Source organism: Euprymna scolopes, chromosome 2 (genome assembly GCF_053919585.1).
Source record: "Euprymna scolopes isolate OS-2025 chromosome 2, ASM5391958v1, whole genome shotgun sequence".
NCBI classification, from domain to species: domain Eukaryota; kingdom Metazoa; phylum Mollusca; class Cephalopoda; order Sepiida; family Sepiolidae; genus Euprymna; species Euprymna scolopes.
This window is the reverse complement of record NC_136483.1, coordinates 5,164,600-5,175,291: the sequence shown is the minus strand read 5'-3', so window position 1 is coordinate 5,175,291 and position 10,692 is coordinate 5,164,600.

The window sequence follows — 10,692 nt, the reverse complement described above, 5'->3', positions numbered from 1 at the left end:
GCAATAACCCTTATCCCTGAGTGGCTTCTGGGCCTTGATAAGTGGTGATCACTGTGTAAAAAAAAAAAAAAAAAATGAATCAATTTCTTTATCAATTAATTCTGAAAAGGTTTACATGCTGTAAAACAAAAAAAAAGAAAGCAAACTCTGTGAATAGATGAAATTTTTAATTTTTGACATGAGATGATCATGCTTGTGTTATGTTGATTAATCAGACTATTATTCTCATTTTGCGTGTTATTTGCACAACTTTTCAGTCGCTGCAACCTGCAACCTTCTTCGAATATTGAAAACATGCTTCTTTTATTCTACTAAAAGAAAACAGGTTTAGCTCTGCATTACAAGAATTCGAACCGTGGGTTTGAGGGTGGGTCCATAGATCATGAAGAAGGTTCAATCTTCAGGGGTCATTAAGATATTTTTTAAAGGCTTTTCTATGACTCAATTTTCAGGGGTCACTAAGATATTTTTTAAAGGCTTTCCTATGACTCAATTTTTTGGGATATCTATACTAATTGTTAATATTAGCGAAAAAATGTTTTACGAAACAGAGGATCGATACCCATGCAAATTTTTTTTTTTTAACATAAAGCAAAGGGTGGAGGGTAACTCTAAGGAAAAATCTATCTCTCTATGAATAGATATTTGAAGATATGCAGCAGCCGCCAATCATTGGTGATCAGTGTAACACCCAATTACAGCAAATGTAGTGTAAAGTGTATAAAGATGAAGTTAATTTTATTGCGATAAAAAACGATAGAGATACTAGATGACCTGAAAACTGGATAAAAAGAAAAGCTTAAAGAGCAAGGAGACATTATTAGAATCTGGGTAGCAAACAAAAGTGGAATGATGTCACTGGAAAAAAATAATAGGCACAAGTAGGATGATGATCATCATAGCGTTTCACCCCATCTCCATTGTTGGGCAGTGTCCAAGGCACCCCTCAGGTCTGTAACCGAGCATGTCTTATTTAGGGAACAGTCTGAAAAGATGTGTGCAATAGTCTCCACATTGGTGCTGCAGGAATAGCAAGCGTCTTGTTGACATTTTCACTTGTGATGACCAATCCAACTTTCTTCACCAAATACACGTTTGTATTACTTATCGAAAATAACTTATATATTCTTATCTCTTGTATAAAAATGCTTTGTTATAAAATTTCGTTTTCTTTTTTTTTTTTTTTTTTTTTTTATTACATTTTCACCCCAAACAAGGCAAATTGCCACTTTGGTGTAGGGGGCTACTATCAGGGGCAACAACTACTGGATTTGGGATTTGGGCAGCAAGGTGTCGGTTCACGTTACACTTGAACTTCTGCACGTCAGTACTGTTGGGGAAGCAGGGACCTGGAATGGAATTCCAGAGTCTTGCGGTTCTGGGGAAGAAACTATTGGAGTAAAAAGATCTTTTACATCTAGGGATCTCTACAGTGTGGGGGTGGGATCTAGTAGCCTGTCGGGTTTGTCGAGGGTGCTCGCGTCGTGGGGGCACAAGTGATTGCAGTTCGTCAGAGCATTCACCACTAAAATACTTGTAGAAAAGGCAGAGGGATGCAACATTTCGTCGATGGGACAGAGGCTGAAGCTTAGATGCCAGTTCAGGGCCTATCAGGTTGGAGACTCTCTTTTGAACCTTGTCAAGGAGCGAGAGACTAGTAGCAGATGCACCAGCCCAGATGTGGCAGCAATACTCCATACATGGGCGAATGGTGGCCTTATAGAGGTACAGGATACTTTCGGGTGTTAGTAGTTTTCTAGCACGGTAGAGAGAGCCCATCTTTCTTGCAGCGGCCCTGGCAATGCCTTCAATGTAATTGTTCCAACTCATGTTTCCTGTGAACGTTAGGCCAAGGAGTTTGAAAGATGGACTCTCAGATAAAGAGTCGTTGGCCATTGCTATGGGTGGTAGAGAGGGTTTCTTGTAATTATTGAATGAAACTAGTTTAGTCTTGGCAGCATTGAACGCGACCAACCACTTTTGTCCCCATTCCACTACAGATTGGAGGTCTTCCTCTAGTGTTTCTGCCATTTCTTTAGAAATGTGTTCATTCGTCTTCCTGTCGTGTCTGCCATAGAGTGTAGTGTCATCAGCATATATACCCATCTCAGAGGCAATGTTGTCGGGGAGGTCATTTATGAATATCAGGAACAATAGAGGTCCAAGGATAGAACCCTGGGGCACTCCCGCATTTATATCATATTGTTTAGATGTGCGACCGTCGAGGACTACCTGGATTTTTCTCTTATCTAAGAAGGATTTAATTATGTTAAGTATTCTACCAGTGATACCGTATGATCTGATTTTACTGAGGAGACCCTCATGCCATACCCTGTCAAAAGCCTTAGATATATCTAGAGCTACTGCTCTGCCTTCCCCCGCTTTGTCCAGTGAATGGTATATACGTTCAGAGATCACAGTGAGGATGTCTGCTGTGGAACGGGCTTGTCTAAATCCATATTGTTTGTCAGTCAGTAGTTTAGCATCTGTAAGATGATGGACTAGAGCATGGTTAATTATGGTCTCAAATATTTTGGCAAAAAGTGGGAGGAGGCTAATGGGGCGATAATTCTCATTTTCCATTACAAAATTCCGTTTATGTTTTAGGTAGCACTTGCTACCTGGTGACCCTTCTATAATCTCATCTTCATTTCCACTTCATTATGCATGCATGCCTATAAATATCTTTCATTTTCCTTCCTTCGCTAAAACATAACTTTTTATTTTATATATTAAGTACGTGTAAAATGAATGCCGATGCTCAAAATGAATACACATTTTGACCCCCCTCCCTTTACTTATAAATTCAATGAAAATCAGGAAATTAACCAATTTTAATGAAACTTTCAGTATCTATCAAATAATGATAACCGAATATATTGAACCCATTATTTTTATTTAAATCTTAGTGGAAATGTATTATTTTGTTTAAACAATAAAAACAGTAAAATAACTTTACTAAAGTTATGGTTTTCAGCAGTAAAAAAAATGATTGAATTTATTTTTGCTTTTTTTATGAAAATAAAGTATCATAAAATATAACAATTAAAAAAATTATTTTATTTTTACAGGAACATTACGATAAAAGTCCCTAATGTCTGTATTAGTGAATTCAATATAACTTGAAGAAAAATGAATTTCTCGAACTTCCGATACTACCATTGAATTAAGCATTGTTTATTTAATAGTTTCACATAAAAAAAATTATAATAGCAAAAGATATTTCTACTTTTTTTTAATTACAGGTTTTGATTAATTTTTATTTGTAATATTTTCCTTGCTTAAATGAATGTGAAACTTTTGGCATAACATAATTTTTATATAATATTGAACAATAATAAAAAAAAAATTAATTTAAAAACAAGAACATAGAAAAATAATTAAATTTAAAAATGGTAAAAATGATACAAACGTTCAGAATAGGAATGTACGGATGCACATCTGGGAAAAAAGAAAACTAGCGCACTCCTTCCTCCCTTTACATAACGTCATTTTCACAGTCTTTCGACTGGCCGAAATTTTGGGCTTCCATATATTCCGTGTTTACAAAACTTTAGTTGGTTGCACTTTTGTGAATGGCAGAATCACTCGGTTTTGGGTCTAATTAAGCTATTTTTTATACAAACAAGATGTTTTTTTTTTTTATTTAATTCAATATCTTAGGACTTTGAAATAGACCCAGAAAACTAATATTTATCTTTTAAAGAATTTATTTAACTTCCAAATTTAGCTGAATTGGTTAGCTCACCATCAAAACATTTTTCATAACTTTTTTTTTTTTTTCACGTGTACAAATATTTTTTTCCTTATGGAAAGTTTAGTCCTTAATCGTTTAAATGCAATCAAAAAATAGTCGGAAGCCTACAAAAATTTTTTTGATAAATCGGCTTTTAAAACTAGGTCCTCCTATCTTTATTCGTCCATTTTTGCCCGTACCTATTATATATGTTATAAGTAGGGCTGTGACAACAGCATATTCGTTTCATTGTTTCGTATATATCCGTTAATATCTTATATGTTTTTTTTTTATATATAGATGGATGTGGTTCTCGGTTGATTAAGTGTGTCTGTGTCGGATATATACCAAGAGTCAAAAAAATGAAAAGAATATTCTGTTGTCACAGACCCAGTTATAATCAGAAACAAAGGGAAATAACTCTAAAAGAGTAGTCTCCCTTTAGGAGATATAACAGGCCAACATTGCAGACTCATATCATTAGCAACATTGTTCTTAAAGTTATCATTTTTTTTTCTATTGTTAATAAATAATTTCATGTTCACACGAAATGTTCTTGCTAATTCACATAACCAGCAACACAAATTGATGATGGCATCGAGATTATTGAAGTTTAAAAAAAATTTTCCTCGAAAATCCGATTTTGGCACGAGTGAGGTGACGGACGGGCCGACGGACGGGGTGGGTCGAGGCCACGTCCTAGACCAATTGCAACTAATTACGTCACCTCAGGGGGGATCCCCTATTTTCCTATATGCACCTGCGATTCTGCAAACTCTTTCAGGCCTGTTTCTCATGATCAAGAGGTTAACCATGTAACCTCTCAGTCTGGTACTGCTCTCAGAGACCAAACAACCCTGAGTCAACGCTTGTTGGCATCGGAAACGAAATTATATTTTGTTATATCTCTCAAAGTGACATCAAGCTGTCGGTTTTGTAAAACCCATAACCCTTATCCCTGAGTGGCTTCCGGGCCTTGATAAGTGGTGACCACTGTGTAAAAAAAAAAATTTATACGTCGGTTTCATAAAATAAATCAAATCTTTCTTTCAGCAGGGTTAGTTGCCGCTGCCCGGGCATATAACAATACTTAACGAATAAAACAATCATATCTGCCCTGCATTCTTCAGTGTTTCGGGAGCCTCAGTCTCCCTCCTGTGGGGAGCCCAATCGCTCCCTAGGGCGGTTACAGAATTACAATCTCCAGATGATGCTGACATATGCATATGTTTACTGTCTATGTTGGAAAAAGACAAAGAAATGGCAGTGCAAATTCTGACTACAGAATGTCCACGTTTTATAAACCTTAAACGAGACAGCAACCATATTCTATGAACCCATCTGTTTTCAGCAGGTTAAAATCAGTAGGAAAATTCTCAACTGGAAAGAGAAAGAAACTTGATCATGTGGAGAAATGCACTGTGCTTGTTTTTGCCCATTTAAAAACACACACACACACACACACACATGCCAACATTATTCACGTCGCAGTCATATGGATACTGTGAAAAGAAAGACCATAACTGCACAAGCAAAACCATATAAAAATGCCAGGATGTTTCCAGAAGTCCACATCGAATTAATTTTTTTTTTTTTCATATAAATTTTAAAGTTTGTCGGAAATACAACAAGCCAATAAATTTTTAGTTTGATGCCGCTTGGGAGTTGTTGGAAAAACCAACTCATGTTGCTTGTAGGGCATCAGGAAACAAGAGACAAGCTAACATAAAATGTCTCTTTTAAGGGGGGGGGGTCTAGGCGTGTGCTATGTTTTTCACACGTCAATCCTGAATCTTTTTCATTTAGATTTTATTGAAGAACTTGATCTTTTCAATGGTCTCACTAACTTCAATTTTCGATTCTTTCCATATTAATGCTGCAGCAGATGCTGAAACAAATTTCAACAATGATTTTAAAGAAGTGGATGTTGTATTACAGGGGTACTATGAGGGGAGTTGGGCAGCAAGATGTTGGTTCACATTACACTTGAACTTCTACATGTCAGTACAGTTGGGGAAGCAGGAACCCGGAAAGGAATTCCAAAGTCTAGCGGTTCTGGAGAAGAAACTACTGGAGTAGAGGGATCTCTACTGTGAAGGGGTGGGATTTAGCTGCTTGTCGGGTTTGTTGGGGTATTTAGGTCGAGGGGGTACAAGTGCTTGCAGTTCGTCAAAGCATTCACCATTAAAGTACTTGTAGAACAGGCGGAGGGATGCTACATTTCGTCGATGGGACAGAGGTTGAAGCTTAGATGACAGTTCAGGACCTATCAGGTTGGAGACTCTCTTTTGAACCTTGTCTAGGAGCGAGAGACTAGTAGCAGATGCACCAGCCTAAATATGACAACAATACTCCATAAATGGGCGAATGGTGGCCTTATAGAGGTATAGGATACTTTCAGGCGTTAGTAGCTTTCTAGCACGGTAGAGAGAACCTACTTTCTTCGCAGCGGTCCTGGCAATGCTTTCAATGTAATTGTTCCAACTCATGTTTCCTGTGAACGTTAGGCCGAGGAGTTTAAAAAATGTACTTTCAGATAAAGAGTCTTTGGCCATTGCTATTGGTAGTAGAGAAGGTTTCTTGTAATTATTGAAGGAAACAAGTTTAGTCTTGGCAGCATTGAATGTGACCATCCATTTTTGTCCCCATTCCACTACAGATTGGAGGTCATCCTCTAGTGTTTCTTCCATTTCTTTAGATATGTGTTCATTTGTTTTCCTGTTATGTCTGTTATAGAGCATGTTGTACCAGCATATATACCCATCTCACAGACAATTTTGTCAGGGAGATCATTTATGAATATTAGGAATAATAGAGGTCCAAGGATAGACCCTTGAGGCACTTCCGCATTTATATCATATTGTTTAGATGCACTAAAGTTAAAGTGACTTTAAAATTGGAGTCAGATGCTTCAGACCAAAGTGTCATGTACCATATGCCGCTTTAGCTACAGTGGAAAAAAAAATGGATCACTTTAAACAAGGAGTAATCCAGCCTACAAATTACTCATCCTGAACAGCACTAACGGTCATTGTGAAGAAGGTTAAATAATACACCTATGTGCAGATTTCTTCACAGTATTAAATGGCAGATGTACCAGAAGGTTTGTTTTCAAAATTCAATGGTGGAACTTGTTATGCAAAACTGAACTTTGCAAATGGAAGTTAATGCATATTCCAAAAATCTTTTCACTATCAACACTCACAAGGGATTATTTCAATTTAACCAGTTTCCATTTGAGGTCAAGTCAGCTCCAGAAATATTCCAGCAAACTATGGATGCAATGCTCACAGAATTGATTGGAGTTTCTGCCTACACTGATATTATCTTTACAAGCACATCCTAAAAGGAACTTCTGAATCACTCAACTTCTGTGCTGGAGTTAATTCAACAATATGGATTTCATTTAAGGTCAGACAAATGCCAATTCTTAAAAACTTCTGTGAAATACCTTGAATTTTTATTTGACAAAAATGGTTGAAAACAAGATCCAGATAATATTCAGGCAATAACGCACATGACAGCCCCAATGGATGTTTCAACACTATGATCCTTTTTGGGCCTTGTAAGTGATTATGATTTTTTTCTTACCAGAAGTGCACAAGTTACAGGGTTCTCTTAATAATGTGAATTAATTAATACATGCAAAGAATAATTTAAGAAAATCAAATCATATCTTCAGTCTGACCTCCTGCTTACACAGTATGATTGGAGTAGTAATATGTTTTCCTGATGGAAGTGAAAAACCATTGCACCTGCATCAAAATCGTTGATATGCACCAAAGTAACTCTGATCACAGGCCACAAACCCTTAAATATTTTTGGTTCCAAAACAAGAATTCCATATATAGTCTATATAGATGGGCATCTATGCTTTTAGATTACAAATTTATTATAAAATACCAACCAGACAGCAAAATCAGCCAGGCAGATGCTTTATCCAGACTCATCTCTTCTCATCGAATAGCAGTGGGAGACAGTCATTGCTGCTTTATCTGTGGAACCTGAAATTGTCTCTGGACTTGTTTCCACAGTGAAATCACTAGTCACTTCAGAGATGATTCAAGAGGCCACAGCTGCAGATCCATTATTACAGAAACTCCTACATTTTCATTTTACAAAATTGACAAAAAACAAGAACTGATTAGCAACTTCAACCATTTTTTCCACAAAGATCTTTATCTGAGATCAATGGAACTTTATTTTTTGGTGAACGTTTTGTTGTCCCATTCAAACTCCAGAACAGAATTCTCAAGCAATTTCATCATGGACATCAGGAGATAAATCAGATGAAAGCCTTGGCATGTGGCTATATGTATTGGCCAAGCACGGAAAAGCAGTTAGAGGAACTTGAGTGGCACCAAATGTCAATTGGTTGCAAAGTTTTCTCGGAAAACAATATTGCATTCACGGCCTATCCCACAAATTCCAAGGTCACGACTACATGTTGATTTTGCAGGACCAATAAATAGACAACATTAATTAATATTGGTTGATGCTTAACATAATTAGTCAGAAGTTTTTCAGATGAACCATACTATCTTGAATGAAACTGTAAAGATAGTACAAAAAATTTTCAATAGCTGGAGCGTCACTGAAATCTTAGTTTCTGATAATGGTACTACACTTACCTTAGCAGAATTTTCTGACTTCTGTAGATAAAACAATATTCAGCACTTCAGCTATCTATCCTTCCATCCACAATCAAATGGACAAGTTAAACACAAAAACATGTTTGCTAAGAAATGATATTCGCCAATCATGAAATAATCTTTACAAGAGAAACAGAATGATAGAAAACCAGTTCAATTACCATGATGGAGCAAGGTCCCTGCATTGGTAAAAAAATTACCAGTGGTAAAGAAACACAAACAAAAGGTGATATCGTACATCGTTGTTGTAATCTATGATGTGGCATAGTACATCTGATTTATGATGTGGATGTATACGCATCTATTTGGGTCAAACACGCAAATCAGCTTTGTTACTGAGACCTTCCAAAGAGACAATCAAATAACACTATCATTCCCTTAAATGTTTTACTGGACACATTTGTACAATTTTGATAGTGTGAGACTCTAAGAGGGGAACCTCTGTCATGGATATGTGTCAGAAGAGATGTGTCAAAGAATTCCTGGTAGTGAATTGAGAATGGTGGTGACTATGTAGAAAAATAAATTCTGGAAAACAAAAGGTCTCTCATTTTAATGTTATTACTCCCATCTACATAGGCTTTTAATGATTTTTTTCGCCAAGTAGATTAGATTCTGAACGGATTAGGACAATGTATTTATTTGAAAATACCTTGGATAGAGAATAAAACCTGATTAAAGTGTGATATTCCTGTGACAGGCAACGCCAAGTGACCCGCAAAACAGCATCGCCATAAGGCAAGGCAATCTCATCACGTACGTAAAAAGGGAATTAAAACATGCCGCCGGGATTAGCAAATCAACAACCTTTATTTGTTTGTTGGCATGCGCAAAAGAAAATTTGTAGATATAAGCACATATTATGTATCATTAGGCTACTCTAATATTTAATATGGAATTAATGTTTTGGTATTTTCTTTATCATAAATTTTGATGGGATTTTTATTTTATTTACAATTTATTACTCTTTCAGTCTTGTAATTTTATTATTGTATTATATGAATATCAACAAGATACAAGCGATTCAAGCTGTTCAAAAGAGACTGTAGATATATGCTGAACCAGCAGGATAACTATATTTTACAAAATAATAACACTATAAACATTTTTGTATTGAGGTGCATCAACACCCAATGAGACTAACCATCTTTGGAACAACCAAGTGACTAACACAGGATTAAAAAGAAAAACATTTGCTTTTTCTGAATTCAAAAAAAAGCAGAAATCTGCATTTTGTGATATACAAAAACAAAAATATCCCTAAAGATTACAATTATAAATTACTAGCATTTCAGCCCGGCGTTGCCTGGGCGTTTGGAAGTGTATGTTGAGTAAAAAAAAAAAAAAGAGCAATTAATTTTTTTAATTTGACCTTCATTATGACTCCTTAACATTTATTGTTTTGGGCTCAAATCAAGTTATTAAGTTAGATCCATGTCCAAGGAACCTATATCTAAAATTTCAAGTGTTTAGACCCAAAATTGGCGGAGGAGTTTGGTAGAGTTCTCAAAGGTCAAATCATTGAACTTTGACCCCATAACAGCTAAATTTCTGGTCAAAAACAGATTACAAAGATTTTCCCAAATCTCAGTACCCTGTATATCAAATTTCGAGTCTATAGACTGAAAATTGACAGAGTTATTGCATAGGAAAATGTACACACACAGACACAGACATTCACTTTTATAGATATTAGTGATGGGACGATGCCAAAATTTTTCCCGATTCCGATTCCGATTCCGTTCAAAATTTCCGATTCCGATCCGATTCCGATTCTTGTAAAATTTATACATATTTAATTAGAGATTTTTTTTGTTTGCTTTTTCGTAAATTTTCAAATTATTACATAAACCCCTGGTTAATGTCCGCGTATATTTTATCTCAAATGTTTGCCTTGTAATTGATTAAAAATTGTAACACAACAAAACATTTATTTTGATTTTAAAACAAAGCTATATTGTACCAGTTCGTATTTACTGTATAACATGCTACTTACATGAATAGTGGAAAATATTCGAAGATTGGTAGGCAAAATAAGAAAACGATGTAAGAACAATATATTTAACAACGCCACTTAGCAAAGCCACATCTCATTGTTACGAACGAATTTCTAAATAATAATATTACTATTATGAAAACCATTTTTAACGTGAGATTGCGTGAGCTTTCTGTGCTTTCTCTCGCAGCTAAATCCCTATTCCAAAATGAAATATTACTTTTATAGATTACGTGTTAGAACATTTTTTTTAATTGGCGGGAAGAAAAGCGATCATTTAGAATTTAGAGTGTAAGATCAGTTTCGAA